At 41.4% G+C, this 20,511-nt stretch overlaps 1 long non-coding RNA gene across 5 annotated transcripts in view; it reads right to left on the bottom strand.

The window, feature by feature from the left end:
• Positions 1 to 20,511, bottom strand: part of LOC138421672 (uncharacterized) — a 122,028-nt gene that overhangs the window by 34,598 nt on the left and 66,919 nt on the right. The window contains exon 5 of one of the 5 annotated variants that reach the window (XR_011249585.1): positions 19,119 to 20,294. The exons of the other annotated variants lie outside the window; for them this stretch is intronic. This is a non-coding gene — a long non-coding RNA (uncharacterized lncRNA). Of the gene's footprint in view, positions 1 to 19,118; positions 20,295 to 20,511 lie in introns of those variants that run through there. 5 annotated transcript variants of the gene reach the window in all.

Here is a 20,511-nt window from a genome sequence, read left to right as displayed (position 1 = left end):
TAAATAAAATAGAGCTGTAACACTGATTTGCCTAAGACCTATAACACAGCTTGTCCAAGACCCAAGAGCTGTGACGCCGCCGAGGGCTTTAATGTCCATCACTCCAAATCTTTGTTGTGATGAGACAAAGAACTGAGGAACATACACTCGCGTGACATCTATGGTGCCGTGACTCAGATTTAACCAGGCTGAAACAACCTCAAGCCAAGCAAAGCAGGAGCCCAACTCAGCGAAGCTCCCACGCTAGAAGCAGAAGGTGAAGAAACCCAGCACAGGGGAAGGCCCATCGTGCTGGAAACCGGGACAGAGAAAAACAAACTCAACGGAAAGGTCACGCAGCCCAGTCTCAGATTCCAGAAAAATTCTGGTTAAGGTAAGAGGTCCTTGCTCCTGTGGCTGGAGCGACAATAGATGTCACGCGAGTGTATGTTCCTCGGTTCTTTGTCTCATCACAACAAAGATTTGGAGTGATGGACATTAAAGCCCTTGGCACGTCACAGCTCTCGGGTCTTAGACAAACCGTGTTACAGCTCTTGGGCAAATCAGTGTTACAGCTCTATTTTATTTAGAAGATAGCAGGAGAATCCATCCTCAACGCGTGGGGGCATGCCAACCCAAAGACTTGAAAAGAAGAGAGAGGAGGAGAGTGTGGGGGAGGGAGAGAGAGAAAGAGCGCATGCACGTGGGAGAGAAAGAGAGAGCGCTTTGGCTCCTCCTCTTATATGTTTCTTCCTCCACCTGGGCCTGCCCTGTGCAAACTGGGCTTAGCCAGGAGCGCTGTTTGTTCTGCCTGAAGTCTTCACTCTGTCCTCGGACCTTCCTTTGACCTTCCTTGTTTTTTAGCCACTGCCATTTCCCTATTCTACCTACCTAACAGGAAAAAGAAAAAAGAATTAAAAGAAATGAGGACAACCTCAGAGACCTCTGGGACAACGTTAAATGCCCCAACATTCGAATCATAGGAGTCCCAGAAAAAGAAGACAAAAAGAAAGGCCATTAGAAAATACTTGAGGAGATAATAGGCAAGGAAATAGTCACCCAAGTCCAAGAAACCCAGAGTCCCAAACAAGACAAACCCAAGGTGAAACACCCTAAGACACATATTAATCAAATTAACAAAGATCAAACACAAAGAACAAATATTAAAAGCAGCAAGGGAAAAACCACAAATAACACACAAGGGGATTCCCATAAGGATAACAGCTGATCTTTCAATAGAAACTCTTCAGGCCAGAAGGGAATGACATACTTAAATTGATGAAAGAAAATAACCTACAGCCCAGATTACTGCATCCAGCAAGGATCTCATTCAAATATGAAGGAGAAATCAAAAACTTTACAGACAAGCAAAAGCTGAGAGAATTCAGCACCACCTAACCAGCTCTCCAACAAATGCTAAAGGATCTTCTCTAGACAGGAAACACAGAAAGGGTGTATAAACTCGAACCCAAAACAATAAAGTAAATGGCAATGGGATCAATAATTACCTTAAATGTAAATGGGTTGAATGCCCCAACCAAAAGACAAAGACTGGCTGAATGGATACAAAACCAAGATCCTTATATATGTTGTCTACAAGAGACCCACCTCAAAACAAGGGACACATACAGACTGAAAGTGAAGGGCTGGAGAAAGATATTCCATGCAAATAGAGACCAAAAGAAAGCAGGAGTAGCAATACTCATATCAGATAAAATGGATTTTAGAACAAAGGCTATGAAAAGAGACAAAGAAGGACACTACATAATGATTAAAGGATCAATCCAAGAAGAAGATATAACAATTATAAATATATACACATCCAACATAGGAGCACTGCAATATGTAAGAAAGTGCTAACAAGTATAAAAGGGGAAATTAATAATAATACAATAATAGTGGGAGACTTTAATAACCCACTCACACCTATGGATAGATCAACTAAACAGAAAATTAACAAGGAAACACAAACTTTAAGTGATATAATAGACCAGTTAGACCTAATTGATATCTATAGGACATTTTGCCCCAAAACAATGAATTTCACCTTTTTCTCAAGTGCACATGGAACCTTCTCCAGGATAGATCACATCCTGGGCCATAAATCTAGCCTTGGTAAATTCAAAAACATTGAAACCATTCCAAGCATCTTTTCTGACCACAATGCAGTAAGATTAGATGTCAATTACAGAAGAAAAGCTATTAAAAATTCCAACATATGAAGGCTGAACAACACACTGCTGAATAACCAACAAATCACAGAAGAAATCAAAAAATAAATCAAAACATGCATAGAAATGAATGAAAATGAAAACACAACAACCCAAAACCTATGGGGCACTGTAAAAGCAGTGCTAAGGGGAAGGTTCATAGCAATACAGACTTACCTCAAGAGACAAGAAAAAAGTCAAATAAATAACCTAACTCTACACCTAAAGCAACTAGAAAAGGAAGACATGAAGAGCCCCAGGATTAGTATAAGGAAAGAAATCTTAAAAATTAGGGCAGAAATAAATGCAAAAGAAACAAAAGAGACTATAGCAAAAATCAACAAAGCCAAAAGCTGGTTCTTTGAGAAGTTAAATAAAATTGACAAACCTTTAGCCAGAGTCATCAAGAAACAAAGGGAGAAAAATCAAATCAACAAAATTAGAAATGAAAATGGAGAGATCACAACAGACAACATAGAAATACAAAGGATCATAAGAGTATTATCAGCAACTACATGCCAATAAAATGGACAACTTGGAAGAAATGGACAAATTCTTAGAAAAGTACAACTTTCCAAAACTGAACAAGAATAAATGGAAAATCTTAACAGACCCATCACAAGCACAGAATTTGAAATTGTAATCAGAAATCTTCCAGCAAACAAAAGCCCAGGTCCAGACGGCTTCACAGCTGAATTCTACCAAAAGTTTCAAGAAGAGCTAACACCTATCCTACTCAAATTCTTCAGAAAATTGCAGAGGAAGGTAAACTTCCAAACTCATTCTAAGAGGCCACCATCACCCTAATACCAAAACCTGACAAAGTTGCCACAAAAAAAGAAAACTACAGGCTAATATCACTGATGAACATAGATGCAAAAATCCTTAATAAAATTCTAGCAAACAAAATCCAACAACATATTAAAAAGATCATATGTCATGACCAAGTGGGCTTTATCCTAGGGATGCAAGGATTCTTCAATATCTGCAAATCAATCAATGTAATTCACCACATTAACAAATTGAAACATAAAAACCATATGATTATCTCAATAGATGCAGAGAAAGCCTGTGACAAAATTCAACATCCATTTATGATAAAAGTCCTCCAGAAAGCAGGAACAGAAGGAACATACCTCAACATAATAAAAGCTATATATGACAAACCCACAGCAAACATTATCTTCAATGGTGAAAAATTGAAAGCATTTCCCCTAAAGTCAGGAACATGACAAGGGTGCCCACTCTCACCACTGCTATTCAACATAGTTTTGGAAGTTTTGGCCACAGCAATCAGAGCAGAAAAAAATAAAAGGAATCCAAACTGGAAAAGGACTTCCCTGGTGGCTCAGACAGTAAAGCGTCTGTCTACAATGCAGGAGACCCGGGTTCGATCCCTGAGTTGGGAAGATCCCCTAGAGAAGAAAATGGCAATCCACTCTAGTATTACTGCCTGGAAAATCCCATGGACAGAAGAGCCTGGTAGGCTACAGTCCATGGGATCGCAAAGAGTCAGACATGACTGAGCGACTTCACTTTCACTTTCTTTCAAATTGGAAAAGAAGAAGTAAAACTCTCACTGTTTGCAGATGACATGATCCTCCAAATAGAAAACCCTAAAGACTCCACCAGAAAAAATATTTTTTCCCACCAGAAAATTACTAGAGCTAATTAATGAATATAGTAAAGATGCAGGATATAAAATCAACACACAGAAATCCCTTGCATTCCTATACACTAACAATAAGACAACAGAAAGAGAAATCAAGGAAACAATTCTATTCACCATTGCAATGAAAAGAATAAAGTACTTAGGAATATATCTACCTAAAGAAACAAAAGACCTATATATAGAAAACTATAAAACACTGGTCAAAGAAATCAAAGAGGACACAAATAGATGGAGAAATATACCGTGTTCATGGATCAGAAGAATCAATATAGTGAAAATGCGTATACTACCCAAAGCAATCTATAGATTCAATGTAATCTCTATCAGGCTACCAACGGTATTTTTCACAGAACTAGATCAAATAATTTCACAATTTGTATGGAAATACATAAAAACTCGAATAGCCAAAGCAGTCTTGAGAAAGAAGAGTGGAACTGGAGGAATCAACCTGCCTGACTTCAGGCTCTACTACAAAGCCACAGTCATCAAGACGGTATGGTACTGGCACAAAGACAGAAATATAGATCAATGGAACAAAACAGAAAGCCCAGAGATAAATCCGCACACCTATGGTCACCTTATCTTTGACAAAGGAGGCAAGAATATACAATGGAGAAAAGACAATCTCTTTAACAAGTGGTGCTGGGAAAACTGGTCAACGACTTGTAAAAGAATGAAACTAGAACACTTTCTAACACCATACACAAAAATAAACTCAAAATGGATTAAAGATCTAAATGTAAGGCCAGAAACTATAAAACTCCTAGAGGAAGACATAGGTAAAACATTCTCTGACATAAATCACAGCAGGATCCTCTATGACCCACCTCCTAGAATATTGGAAATAAAAGCAAAAATAAACAAATGGGACCTAATTAAAAGTTTTGCACAACAAAGGAAACTATAAGCAAGGTGAAAAGACAGCCTTCTGAATGGGAGAAAATAATAGCAAACGAAGCAACTGACAAAGAATTAATCTAAAAAATATACAAGCAACTCCTGCAGCTCAATTCCAGAAAAATAAATGACCCAATCAAAAAATGGGCCAAAGAACTAAACAGACATTTCTCCAAAGAAGACATACAGATGGCTAACAAACACATGAAAAGATGCTCAACAGCACTCATTATTAGAGAAATGCAAATTAAAACCACAATGAGGTACCATTTCATGCCAGTCAGAATGACTGCGATCCAAAAGTCTACAAGCAATAAATGCTGGAGAGGATGTGGAGAAAAGGGAACCCTCTTACACTGTTGGTGGGAATGCAAACTAGTACAGCCACTATGGAGAACAGGATGGAGATTCCCTAAAAAACTGGAAATAGAACTGCCATATGACCCAGCAATCCCACTGCTGGGCATACACACCAAAGAAACCAGAATTGAAAGAGACATAATGTTCATCGCAGCACTGTTTATAATAGCCAGGACATGGAAGCAACCTAGATGTCCATCAGCAGACAAATGGATAAGAAAGCTGTGGTATATATATGCAATGGAATATTACTCAGCCATTAAAAAGAGTACATTTGAATCATTTTAATGAGGTGGATGAAACTGGAGCCTATTATACAGAGTGAAGTAAGCCAGAAAGAAAAACACCAATACAGTATACTAACACATATATATGGAATTTAGAAAGATGGTAACGATAACCCTGTCTGCAAGACAGCAAAAGAGACACAGATGTATAGAACAGTCTTTTGGACTCTGTGGGAGAGGGCGATATGGGAGAATGGTATTGAAACATGTATATTATCATATGTGAAATGGATTGCCAGTCCAGGTTTGACGCATGAGACAGGGTGCTTGGGGCTGGTGCACTGGGATGACAAAGAGGGATGGGATGGGGAGGGTGGTGGGAGGGGGGTTCAGGATGGGGAACACATGTACACCAGTGGCAGATTCATGTCAATGTATGGCAAAACCAATACAATACTGTAAAGTAATTAGCCTCCCCCCAAAATTAATTAATTAATTAAAAAATAAAAAAATAAAAAGCTTCTTCACAGTAAAGGAAACCATCAGCAAAATAAAAAGGCAATCTACCAAATGTGAAAACATATTTCCAGATAATTTACTAATATGGGATTAATATCTAAAATATATAAAGAACTCATAAAATTCAATAGCAAAAATATAAAATAAAACATTGATTTAAAAAAGAGGCAGAACTCTATAGAGAATGGCATGTAAGTGTTAGTCACTCAGTCATGTCCAATTCTTTATGACCCCATGGACTATATAGCCCACCAGGCTCTGCCCATGGGATTCTCCAGACAAGAATACTGGAGTGAGTAGCCGTTCCCTTCTCCAAGGAATCTTCCAAACCCATGGATTGAACTCAGGGCTCCCACATTCCAGGCAGATTCTTTACCAGCTGAGCCACTGGGGAAGCCGAGAGAATGGTATAGAGGTTCCTTAAAAGCCTAAAAATAGAGTTACCATATGATCCAGCAATCCCACTTTTGCATATATATCCAGAAAATATAAAAACTTTAATTCGACAAAGATACATGTACCCCTAGTGTTCACTGCACCACTATTTACAACAGCCAAGACATGGAAGCAACCTGTCTATCAATAGATGAATGAATAAAGATGTGGTGTATATACACAATGGAATACTACTCATCCATAAAAAAGAATGAAATAATGCCATTTGTAGCAACACGGATGAGTCTAGAGATCATATTAAGTGAAGCAAATCAGATAAAGACAAACATCATACGATATCACTTACATGTAGAATCTTAAAAAATGATATAACTGAACTTATTTACAAAAAGAAATAGACTCTTGATGTAGAAAACAATCTTACAGTTACCAAAAGGGAAAGGGGCAGAGGGATAAATTAAGAGTTTGGGATTAACATAAACACATTATATGAAATAGATCAACATGGACCTACTGTATAGCAAGGGGCTTCCCTGATGGCTCAGCAGTGAAGAATCAGCCTGCCAGTGCAAGAGACACAGGTTCAATCCCTGGGTTGAAAAGATCCCCTGGAGAAGGAAACAACAACCCACTCCAGTATTCTTGCTTGGGAAATCCCATGCAGAGAGGATCCTGGTGGGCTACAGTCTGTGGGGTCACAAAAGAGTCAGACATGACTTAGGGACCAAATGACAACAACAACGAGGAGGGACTGCGAAAGGTGTCGTAAAGATAGGAGGAGGGGTGACTCATGGAAGCTGAAGTCTGAGTCTCATAGACAGACGATAGGAAGGATAGCACAGGAATAGCTGAAGACACTGGCCCTTCTCCAAATGGCCTTCAACCCATGCCTATGAGGGTCATTTTCCATCATACATATCCTTGTGGATTCAGAACTTTTTAGCTGATGGGGGTCATTGCAATGTTATCACCAACATCCTCTATTCACTCCCGCACTAGAGAGAAAAGCACATGAACTAAGGTCCTAGGGTTGCCCCTGATTTGGTAGGTCACATGGGTAAATATTCATCTCTCTGAGCATCTGCACACACACACACAAGAAAAGGAATGGGGTACTTGCCTGGTGGTCCACATGCTAGGACTTGGGTTTTCACTGATATGGGCCCAGGTTCAGTCCCTGGTGAAATTAGGGGAAACAGAATGACCAAAACTGCCTGCACTGGCCAAGCACCAACAATTTGCATGAGTTATTTTACAACAGGAGGTCCTAGTAAGGAGCACATAACTAAAAAGCCACCACCAGCTGCAAGAGTTTGGGAAAGGTCAAAGGAGATGCTACGTGTTCTACCACCTCCCAGAATCCTCCTCACTGGCATTCATCTTGACTGAGCAATGCATGCACCACCAGGAAGGACCCTGAGTCAGAATGATTGGCCAGAGACGACCTGGAAACTAATCCCAACACTATAAAACCTGAGACTATGAGCCATGTGGCAGAGGAGTCCACTGAGTTCCCTCACCCTCCTGCTCTCTGCCCAGGTGCCTCTTCCCAATAAAGCCTCTTGCTCTTTCAGCACATGTGTCTCCTTGACAATTCATTTCTGAGTGTCAGACAAGAGCCCCCTTCCTGCAACATGAAGGAACTAATTTTCCAGAAGCTGTACAGTGCCACCAAGAGAAAAAAAAACTTCAAGGGACTTCCTTGGTAGTTAAGAATCTGCCTGCCTTGTCCCGGGACCCGGGGCGCGGCCGGAAAGGCGGCCGCCCCCTCGCCCGTCACGCACCGCACGTTCGTGGGGCACCTGGTGCTAAACCATTCGTAGACGACCTGCTTCTGGGTCGGGGTTTCGTACGTAGCAGAGCAGCTCCCTTGCTGCGATCTATTGAAAGTCAGCCCTCGACACATTTTTTTTTTTTTTTATTAATTTAAAAAAAAAAAAAAAAAAGAATCTGCCTGCCAACGCAGTGGTCATGGGCTTGATCTCTGGTTTGCAACTAAGCCTGTGTGCCACAACTGCTGAAGCCCAAGTACTCTAGATCTTATGCTCCACAACAAGAAGAGTCACGGCAATAGGAAGCCCATGCACCACAATAAAGCCTCTATGCAGTAACAGACTCAGTACAGACCAAAATAAAAAAAATTTTTAAAAAAAGAAAGAAACAGGCTGATAAAATTCACTTGCAGCCCAGAGAAGTTAGCTGGTTAAGACAGCCTGCATTAACCTAATTTCCAGTGCAGGGGAGGGGGGAGGGGTGTGCTTCTCCAAATACTATGAAGCAAGTCTCAGACACCAGCTGGGTGACCTAGAATCTAACTCAGTTCTGACACTACCCAGAGATAGCATCAAATTTCACAGGATGAAGGTTCAGTCCGTCAGGACGGCTCCCCCGCCAACTTAAGAAGCCAACCGCAAGCCCAGGTTGTTGTGCGTACTTCTGATTGACAAGCTGTAGATTTTAGGTTCTGCTGACCCCTCCTCCTTGGATTCAAATGACTTGCTAGAGTGGCTCACAGAACTCAGAGATACATTTTACTTGCTAGAGTATCAGTTTATTACAAAAAGATAAAACTCATAAATAGCCAGAAGGAAAAGACAGGTAGGGCAAGTTATGGGAACAGGAGGTGGAGCTTCCGAGCTCTTGGAGCTCAACAACCAGGAAGCTCTCTGAATCCAGTTTTATTGGTAAGTGAGCCTCAATCTCCAGCCCCTCTCCCCTCCCCATGCCAGCGGGTAGGACTGAAAGTTCCCACCTTCTAATCACGAGTTTGGCAACCAGCCCCCATCCTTAGGTGCTTTCCAGAAATCACCTCCCTGACACAATAAACTACATCTTTATGGCACTTATCACAGGAAACTTCAAGGTTTTTAGGAGCTCTGTGCCAGGAAAAGAGAGGAAGACCAAATATATATTTTATCGCAAATCACTGTATCACATTTGGCAATAATTTACCATGAGAAATAAACTATGTGAGTACATTTTGTTAAAACTATAAGCATTATGAAAATATCAATAAATCCCAGAAATAGTATCTAACCTGTATTAGGTTCCTGGAGTCACTGTAACAAAGTACCATAAACTGGCTTAAAATAAGAGAAATCTATTCTCTCACAGTTCAGGAGGCCAGAAGTACAAAATCAATGTGTCAGCAAAACTGATTCTTACTGGAGGCTATGGGAGAGAAGCTTCCTCCCCTCTGGCTTCTGGTATTTGCCGTCAATCCTTGGTATTCCCCAACTCAGATTCATCACTTCAATTTCTGCTCATCTCATCCTCACGTGACCTTCCCTGTGTGTCTATTTGTCCTGAATTTCTGTTTAGCCTCCATCCTGCTGTGGAGCAGAAACTTCATTTCGCTCAGTTTGGCCTCTGCCACTTCCTTTCTTCAGGACTGTAACATAAATTCCATGTGAATGTGAGCTCTGTGTGGAGATGTCTGCCCCTTGCTCTCCTTGTGTATTCCTGCAAGTTGCCGAATGTCCTGATGCTTGCCTGGATCTCTGGACATCTGTCTTGACTACTTGTGCCTCATCTATCCAGCAGGCCTTCTCAAGGTCTGCAGGTTCTCTATTACACTTCTCTGTTCTTCCAGATGTGTGGGAGCCCTTAGTGGCCCCTAGGCCATGCTGAGACCATCAGAAATGGGGGGGCGGAGGGGGGGCAGCATAGAAAAGCTTTTGGATACATATATATAAATATGTATATTATATAAATTTTAGAAAACTTCTGAATTTTTGCCTAACTAAAAAAATTGACATTTTCATTCCACTTGTTTGACCTGCTTTGAATAGAATGTTAGATTTGTTTTCTTTTGTTTTTTATTTTTCTCTTTTTTGTTTTTGGAATGCTAGGTTTTTAATCAAAAAACAGATATGCAACAAGCATCAAAGGTTTACTGTATAGCACATGGAGCTATGGGCTTCCCTGGTGGCTCAGCTGGTAAAGAATCCACCTACAATGCAGGAGACCTGGGTACAGTCCCTGGGTTGGGAAGATCCCCTGGAGAAGGGAAAGGCTACACACTCCAGTATTTTTTCCTGGAGAATTCCATGAACTATATAGTCCATGGGGTGGCAAAGTCGGACATGACTAGGTGACTTTCACTTTCACAGGGAGCTATAGTCAATATCTTGTAATAACCTGTAATGGAAAATAATTTCAAAACTAATATATGTGTATATGTATAACTGAATCACCTTGCTGTGCACCTGAAACACTGTAAGTCAACTATACCTCAATAAAACATATATATTGAGAAAAAATATTTTTAAAAATTGAGGGGGAGGACTACCCTGGCAATCCAGTGGTTAAGACACCACACTTCCAGTGCAGGGGATGCAGGTGCAATCCCTAGTAGGGAGCTAAAACCCCACATGCCTGCCAGCAAAAACAGAAATGAGGGGAGCCAAGTCTGTCCTTCCACTTGCTTCCCACCCTTAGGCCACAGAAAGTCATCTTGCACTACCACCACACAGAACTGACGCAGGCCCAGCGCACAGCAGCTGTTTCTACTGTGCTCCTCTCATGCCACGTTATGGCTCAGGTTATCTCTGGCCATGTGCCCTTTCCCCGGTTCTGCTGACAAAATGGACACAAGTCTCCTCTATTCTGGTATTCCCCGAGTCTATATGTAGTCTTTAAAGTGGGATTCAAAGCCACATCTGATGTTAAAACACAAGAACTTTTTCCTAAACAGCATTGCTTCATTGCATTTAAGTGGGCACCTCAGAAAGATGTCGGCCTTTTGACTGTGGTTCCAGATGAGAGGATTTTCAGCTAGGAAAACAGAGACGGTCCTACAGGAGAGCACTGTTAACAGGGTGCAGAAACAGAGCTACAGATAGACGGATGTAGCATGCCCCACACACTCTGCACCCCACCCCTCATTCCTTCCTTCTTCAAGATTCCCTGTTCCCCACAGGAAACCCCCGAGGTGAAACTAACTTGGAAAAGCCCAAAAGACACAGAAATTTACACAAAAATTAGTATCTAAAAATTCCAGGCAATGGACAAACCGTGAAAGCATATGCTAAGTGAAAAGAATCCCAACACCCAAAATCATCTATTGTATGATTCCGTTGAAATAAACTGTACACACTAGGTGAATCTAAAAAGTAGAGGGTAGCTGGCATGGGCTAGGAGCAGCTACTTAATGGATATGGGGTTTCCATTGGGGGTGATGAAAATGTTCCAGAATTAGATACCAATGATGGTTGTACAACATCATGAATGTACTAGAATTCACTTAATTATACACTTTAAAATGACTAAAATGGGAATTTTCTGTTATATGAACTTTACCTACAAAAAAAAATTTCCAGAGATGCTTGAGTTTGTTAAGAAAGACCACTTTATGTCAAGTTGGAGAGCTCAGGGAAGGGATCTGCATTGGAGCAGGGGTCGGGGGAAGATGTCATCTCCTAGCCTTTGCCCTTGATATCCACTTCCAGACAGCTTCTTGCTGAACTCCATTACCTTTGTCCCTTTATTCTAAAATTCCTGCTGGATCTGGTTCAGATCCTCTAGCTCTTGATAAACCTTTCCTGGAACAATAAGAAAACCCTGAAATTTGAGATTTTGCTTATTTCCAAACAACTGTGAATGTCACTGTTGTAGACAGACTTCTGGTCCCAATAGTCCCACCAGAAGGCACCCACCTATTCCCTGGAAGAGTGTTTTCTTGCTCTGTCTTCTCCTGTAAGCCCACAGTGAAAGAATACATCATTCTCAAATTAATGGTAGTAACTACCTTTGCTTATAGTCTTATTGTGTAGCATCCCTGGTCCTAAGCACTTCATTTAACCCTTACTCCCCCCCCACTTAAAAAAAAAAGTATGAAAATGTATTACCAGGGACTTTCCTGGTGGCCCAATGGTTAAGAATTCAACTTTCAGGGACTTCCCTCAGTGGTCCAGTGGCTGAGACTGCATACTTCCAATGCTATGGCCAAGGTTCAACCCCTGGTCAGGGAACTAGACCCCACATGCCACAACTAAGACCCAGTGCAGCCAAAATATTAAAAAAAAAAGAAGAAGAAGAAGAATCTGACTTACAATGCAGGGGACACAGGTTCAATCCCTGATCAGGGAACTAAGAGCCCACATGCCATGGGGCAACTAAGCCTACATACCACAACTACTGAAACTTCAAGCGCTAGAGCCTGTGCTCCTCAGGAAGAGAAGGCTGCATGCCCCAACTAGAGAAAGCCCAAGCATCAAAATGACGATCCAGAGCAGTAAAAAAAAAAAAAAAAAAAAATGTATTTTCAAACCCATTTTGTAGACAGGAATACAGGATCCCAACTGGTTCAGCATCTTGCATAAGCTCATAAGCTGCATAAGCTCATGTACTAACTCATCTGGTAAGTGGCAGAGTTAAGATTCAAAACCAACCCAAGACTGCCTCCCCAGTCTATAGAGTTAGCCATTCCATTATACTGTCTCTTTCTTATTAGCCCTTGTAAATCTCTCTTGGAGCATTTTGTCATTGCTTCCTTGATGTCTTAGTTCTCTCATAGTCATGGTGTTGAGATGACAGGGGGAAAAAAGTGAGGAAAACGTTCTGGTTCTGGTAATAGCAGAATGCATGCTTGCTGTGCTAAATTGTTTTGTCATGCCCAACTCTTTGCAACGCTATGGACTGTAGCCTAACAGGCTCCTCTGTCCTTGGGATTCTCCAGGCAAGAACACTGGAGTGGGTTGTCATGCCCTCCTCCAGGGGATCTTCCTGACCCAGGGATCAAACCTGTGTCTCTTACATCTCCTGCATTGGCAGGTGGGTTCTTTACCACCAGTGCCACTTGGGATGCTCAATAGCAGAATAGCTCATATCAAACTAATCCTCCCACATGCAACAATTCTATATTCTGGAAAAACAGCTGCCTTAAGGCACAGGGCAGCAACCAAAGCAGGGAAGGATGGAGGGGCTTTGACTCTTGAGAGAAAGGAAGCACGTTGGGTGAGAGATCTTCCACTAAAGGCACATCCCTCTTTACACTATGCACAAGGGATGGAGTGACTGGAAGCTGAAGGGAGAAGTCCTGTAAGTGAAGGAAGCACAGAAAGGCACCTTGAAATTCATGTACAACACTCCTCAAACCCTAGGCTGACTGCTAAACAGTTCATACACAGGATGCCACTCTGTGTTTCCTGGAAAGCAACTTCAGGGAGACTAAAGAGTTGAGCAGAGTTTGAAGTTCAAGTTCTGCCATGTCAGAGAGGTTTAGTAAACACTATGGTCTTTCCACTGACACTCTTCCAGGACTACACACTAGGAGTAAAGATCATATTCCAGATCTATCCCTTAGGAATAAGACAGAACTAAAAGAAACCAACTCCCCAAAAGCTAAAATTAAGCTTCTACAGATTACAGTGATCTGTCAGCAACTGAACCATCTACTAAGACAAAGTAGTTTCCAACGAAAGATAACAGAATCAAGACACACTAGAGTAAATTACATATAACAAACATACAATAATAAATTACTTGGCATACAAAGAACCCCAAAAATGTGACAATCAGGAGAACAAGTAGTCAACAGTAACAGATCTAAAGATGAAACCTATATTGGATTAGCAGATAATAATCTTGAAATAATAAACACATTTAAAATATTTTATATAAAAAAATTAGTGTAACATTGAGGACTTGCTGAAATTCAAGATAAATAAGAAAAGTCTAAAAATTAAGCTAAATATAAACCCTAAAACTGAAAAATACAATATTTGAAATAAAAAATTCACTAGATAAGATAACAGCATACTTGATGGGAGAGAAAAGTGGACAGAAAGCAAATATCTGCAGAAATAATATCTGAAATTTTTGCAAATTCAATAAGAAAAAATTTCAATCTGTTAGGTAGTTAGAATAGGAAAAAACAGTCCAGAATAGCGGTGGATAAAGACTAGGAAGGGAAAAGCCTGCAAAAATGGAACAAAGGAAGGTTCGAGGACTGGAGTGAGGACCTCAGGTAGAACAAATGGTACTCCTGGCTAGCCCAGTTTATATACGGCAGGCCCAGGGGAAGGGAAAAAAACACATAAAAAGAGGAGCCAAAAGGCCGGAGGGTCTCTTTTGTGCACACTCGTGTGCATTCGCTCTCTCTCTCTCCTCTTCGTGTCTTTTGGGTTGGCATGCCCTCATGCCTCGAGGATGTATTTTCCTTTATTTTCTAAATAAAATTGAGCTGTAACACGGAGCTGTAACACTGTCCAAGAGTCCAAGAGCTGTGACACACTGAAGGCTTTAATGTCCATCGCTTCAAATTTTTGTTGTGACAAGACAGAACTGAGGAAATTACACATTCCCCTGACAAATCCAGAATTCAAGAAGTTCAAAAAACTCCAAACATGATAAATACAAAGAAAACCATGCCTAGGCACATTATAATAAAATTACTGATGAGTAAGGATAAGGAGAAAATCTGTAAAATACCGAGAAAATAAAAGACACAACACATACTATTGTTGTTGTTGTTGAGTCAGTCCCTAAATCGTATCTGACTCTTTGTGACGCCATGGACTGTAGCCCGCCAGGCACCTCTGTCCCTGGGATTATCTAGGAAACAATACTACAGCAGATTGCCATTTCCTCCTCCGGGGGATCTTCCTGATCTAGGGATCGAACCCATGTCTCCTGCATTGGCAGGTGGATTCTTTACCACTGAGCCACCAGGGAAGCCCAATACATCCTGTGCAGAAGAGCAAATATAATCATAGCTCACTATGCATCAGAAACCATGGAGGCCAGAAGACAACAGAATAACATCTTTAAAATGTTTCAAGAAAAGTAAAGGAGCCACTCATGCAACACCTGTGAAAAGCCTGCTCATTCATTTCTTTAAGCACCTAATCTCAACAGAGGAAAAGTTCAATGATTCATCATTGATACAAAGGCAGCCCTGAGCTTTGAGTCTAAGTTTCAGCTCTCGAAGTACATTTGCTGTGTGCTGTTCAATTTCTTTGAACCCAAGTTCTCATCTCCAAAACAGGTATGATCATAGTACCTTCACCTCATAGTGCAACAGAGAAGACCCAATTCTGACTCCATGATGGATCTGTGTCTATGATTTTAGCCTTTGCTTTCTGTTGCTTTTGTTATTATAATCATATATACTGGCCTGCCTCAGGGAATCCTGCCCCTCTGCCTGAATATTAAACTAAAGTGGCTTTGTTCAGCATCGAGACAATCTGATCCTGCCTACCTGTGAATGACTACAGAAAAGAAGAAATTAACACATCCCCTCCTATTTGTAAGGTAAATGGCCTTTTTATTTACTTCTTCACCTCCTTTCTCTCTCTGCTCTATTAAAAAAAAAAAAAGCATCTAGACCCCATAAGAAGGTTATTTTGAGACATTAGTCTGCCATTTTCTTGGTCTACCAGCTTTCTGAAAAAGTAAAGCAGATCATAACTTGCTTTATTCCTTGGCTCAACCACTTGTCTGTAGACGTACGGGTTTGTTATGCAGTGAGCAGAGTGAGCTTGGACTCGGTAACAATAGGGCTGCTAGGAAAACTAAATGAAGCTGTAAATGTAAAGCACTTGGCACAGTTCAGTTCAGTCGCTCAATCGTGTCCGACTCTTTGTGACCCCATGAATTGCAGCACGCCAGGCCTCCCTGTCCATCACCAATTCCCGGAGTTCACTCAGACTCATGTCCATCGAGTCAGTGATGCCATCCAGCCATCTCATCCTCTGCTGTCCCCTTCTCCTCCTGCCCCCAATCTCTCCCAGCATCAGAGTCTTTTCCAGTGAGTCAACTCTTCCCATGAGGTGGGCAAAGTACTGGAGTTTCAGCCTTAGCATCATTCTTTCCAAGGAAATCCCAGGACTGATCTCCTTCAGAATGGACTGGTTGGATCTCCTTGCAGTCCAAGGGACTCTCAAGAGTCTTCTCCAACACCACAGTTCAAAAGCATCAATTCTTTGGTGCTCAGCTTTCTTCACAGTCCAAATCTCACATCCATACATGACCACTGGAAAAACCATAGCCTTGACTAGACGGACCTTAGTTGGCAAAGTAATGTCTCTGCTTTTCAATATACTATCTTGGTTGGTCATAACTTTTCTTCTAAGGAGTAAGCGTCTTTTAATTTCATGGCTGCAATCACCATCTGCAATGATTTTGGAGCCCAGAAAAATAAAGTCTGCCACTGTTTCCACTGTTTCCCCATCTATTTCTCATGAAGTGATGGGACCAGATGCTATGATCTTCGTTTTCTGAATGTTGAGCTTTAAGCCAACTTTTTCACTCTCCTCTTTCACTTTCATCAAGAGGCTTTTGAGTTCCTCTTACTTTCTGCCATAAGGGTGGTGTCATCTGCATATCTGAGGTTATTGAGATTTCTCCCGGCAATCTTGATTCCAGCTTGTGTTTCTTCCAGTCCAGCATTTCTCATGATGTACTTTGCATAGAAGTTAAATAAGCAGGGTGACAATATACAGCCTTGACGTACTCCTTTTCCTATTTGGAACCAGTCTGTTGTTCCATGTCCATGTCTAACTGTTGCTTCCTGACCTGCATACAGATTTCTCAAGAGGCAGGTCAGGTGCTCTGGTATTCCCATCTCTTTCAGAATTTTCCACAGTTTATTATGATCCACATACTCAAAGGCTTTGGCATAGTCAATAAAGCAGAAATAGATGTTTTTCTGGAACTCTCTTGCTTTTTCCATGATCCATTGGATGTTGGCAATTTGATCTCTGGTTCCTCTGCCTTTTCTAAAACCAGCTTGAACATCAGGAAGTTCACGGTTCACGTATTGCTGAAGCCTGGCTTGGAGTATTTTGAGCATTACTTTACTAGCATGTGAGATGAGTGCAATTGTGTGGTAGTTTGAGCATTCTTTGGCATTGCCTTTCTTTGGAATTGGAATGAAAATTGACCTTTTCCAGTCCTGTGGCCACTGCTGAGTTTTCCCAGCACAGTGCCTAGTAAACAATAGGCTAATGACTATAGGGTGTGCAGGGAATGGAGAAGACATAGACAGCATGGTCCATGATCCCCTAGAGCTCTTTCCAACCAGCTAGGCAACCAAGTGCTATGGCAAAGACAGGATGTGCAGAGGGACCAAGACCAGGATTCCAAGCATATCTTTGATACCAGGGGAATGGGACCACTTCTGACCTGCCTGAACAGAGAATGCAGAAAAGGTATCTCCCTGGATTAAAACTAGAGGCTGTTAGTAAAAGAAGGGGTAGTGGAGAAAGGGGGGCAAAGAACAAATGTTCACCATAGATTCTAAGGGTAGATCACATTTTCTCCCTCAAGGATCTTATGTATAATGAAATAGTTTGGTAGGAGATAAAATACAAGGCAGTAAGCACTATGATAGGAGAATGGACAGGTTCTAAAGGAGCACAAAGGGAGAGAAGAAAGGGGTGAACAGAGGAGATTTCCTAGAAGAAAATTAATTTGAAGTGAATATTCAGGGATAAGTAGGAGTCTACAAACAAAAAAAGAGGGAAAAGATCTTTCAGGCAAGTGAAGAGCTGGAAGAGTGGGCGGGAGACAAGGCAGGAAACATTTTTAAAAAGGAGATGTAAGCGTGCTAAGGAATATGACCTTTTCCTCTAATGAGTACTTTTCAATGTGTTTCTCTTACTAAGAACAACGATAATAAAATCATTTCACATGGCAACCTGGACTGTATGTACATACATATATATGCCATATACATAGATGTAGACATGAAGATATGAATCTCAAACGTAATTATTTTGGAAAGCCATTTGGCCATTTAAGTAATCATACATCTACCCTGTGATCCAAAACTTTTACTTCTGGTAATATGCCCCCAAAAAGACATGCACAAAAATATTCCAGGAGCTTTGTTCCTAATAGCCAGAAACTGGAAACAGCCTAAAAGTCCATCAGTAGGAAAACTGGATAACTAAACTGCAGTATATTCATACAATGGAATACAATAATGGATACAGTACAGCTACATGTGACTTCATGAATGTATCTCAGATATAATATTGAGCTAATGAAGCCAAGCCCCAAAACAGTACATATTCTTTGATTACATTTAGTTGGAGAACAGACAGAAATAAATTGAAGATTACAGCAGTGAGAATGGCGATTACCTTGCAGGAAAGAGGGCTCCAGGAAGGAGAGCAGTTTTGGCAGAGAATGGGCGTGAGGGAGCTTTCTGAGGTGCTAGATAAGCTCTGTCTCTTGATCTGAGTGGTGACTAGATGAGAGTATGCATACATAAAAATCCATCAAGATGCAACTTAAGACCCTGAAATGCACCCAAATATGTGTTACACCTCAGTGCAAAGTTGTCGAAAATTATTCCACACTATCATAGCTGCATGTTAAATATGTGGGGCTCAAATTCCCATTAAAATAAGTGCTCACATTTATAACAGTCTGAAATAGTACTGAAATAGGAGGGTGGGAATGAACTGGGAATGTATAAAACAGATAACTAATGAGCACATGCTGTTATAGCACAGGGAACTCTGCTCAGTGCTCTGTGATGCCCTAAATGGGAAGGAAATCCAAAAAGGGGATATATTTGTATATACGGCTGATACACTTTGCTGTACAGCAGAACCTGACACAGCAGTGGAAAGCAACTGTACTCCAATTTTCTTAAAAAGTGAAAAAAACAGACTGAAAAAAGAATACTTCCTTCTGAAGAATAACGATCCAAAGAATGTTAGTTCATTTTGTAATATACAGAAAGTGCTGTTTCAACCTAATTAAATCCAGGGCATTTTTATAGCAATTAACAATATGTGGTTAATTATTATGGAGCAATCGCTATACAGCATCAATTTTGATGGACTCAGTTGGCTTTTTAAAAAATAGGAAATGTGCTGTTTTGAGAAATAAAATGCTTTCAATGTTTTATTAAGTTAAACTTTAATAAACTTTAGAATTGTAAAGATATGCTAAAATAAACAATCACTTCAGAAAACAATATATGCAATTGAGGCTGACATTTAGTCTATTTTTTTTTAATGCTGATTATATCTCACTACATTGATTTCATGACCCACTAAAGGTCATAATCCATTATTTGAAAATCACAGTTCTAAACAATAGGGATCCACTGAGGGTTTGAAGAGGAGGAGTGACATGTACAGACTAGGGTTTCAGAAAGCTCCCTCTGGGCAGCATGGAAGATGGGTTCAAGGTGTAGACTGGAAGTAAAGGATCAGGTGGGGAGGCCACTACGATTGGGGACAGGCCCTGGAGGAGGGCCATGAGTCAGGTGTTTCTTTCCGATTGTGCATTTCTGTGCACTCTGCGCTGACCCCACCCTGCATCATGGCTGGCTGCTTGAGCCCCACGTGGATCCATCGCATGCATGCTACAGGTGGATGGCATTCCCCATCCGGAGTGGCTAGCTGAGAGAAAACATGCCCATCCTTCCCACCAGCACAGCAGCGTTACAAGGACCGGGGCAGAAACCTTCTCTCCCTCTGTCTTCCCAATAAACAGTGGCTGCCTCATCAATATGATTAGAGACAGGGGTCGAGGTCAAAGCTGACAAGGAAAGAAAGCAATTTGTGTGTCCCTACTCTTTCCCATGTGTTATCTCAATTCACTCGTACAACAACCCTTTAGAATAGGCATGATCATCTCCAAACATGAAGAAAAGTGAGGAGGCTCAGCGTAGGGAAGAGACACAGTCATCCAAAGTCCTGAAGCTGGTAAAGTGATAAAACCAGGCTTAGAATCCAAATCTGCTGATAGAAGGCCCAGGCTCTTTCTGAACAAAAAGCCTAATAATGTGAGTGCATCCCACCTTGACTTGAGATGCTGGCTAGAGAAGGGGGGCCTGGGGACTTTCTTGGTGGTCCAGTAGTTAAGAATCTGCCTTCTAATGCAGGGGACACAGGTTTGATTCTGGGACACGGAAACTAAGATCCCACCTGCTGCATTGCAACTAGAGAATCCTCATACTCTGGAGTCCAGGCTCCACAGCAAGAGAAGCCTGTGCACCTCAGTGGAGACTCGGAGCAACAAGAAGAGAGAGAGAAGAGGGGCCGTGCTGTGAGCGGGCACCCGTGGGATCTGCGAGGGCAGAGAAATATTCAATGAGTGGCCTGCTCTCTGGGTGGCACTGGGATTTCATGCTCTCTGTTTCAACTAGGGTAACATGACTTTTCTTGCCTCTTTAACTCTGGCTACAGCTCAGCCAGGGGTTCTGACTGTAGCAGACTTCACAGCTCCAGGACCCAGCACTGGGCAACTTTGGCAATTGCTCCATCTCTCTGGCCAAGGGTAACAA

The sequence above is a fragment of the Ovis canadensis genome, chromosome 16, assembly GCF_042477335.2.
Source record: "Ovis canadensis isolate MfBH-ARS-UI-01 breed Bighorn chromosome 16, ARS-UI_OviCan_v2, whole genome shotgun sequence".
Lineage (NCBI taxonomy): Eukaryota > Metazoa > Chordata > Mammalia > Artiodactyla > Bovidae > Ovis > Ovis canadensis.
This window is presented reverse-complemented; position numbering and strand designations above follow the sequence as displayed.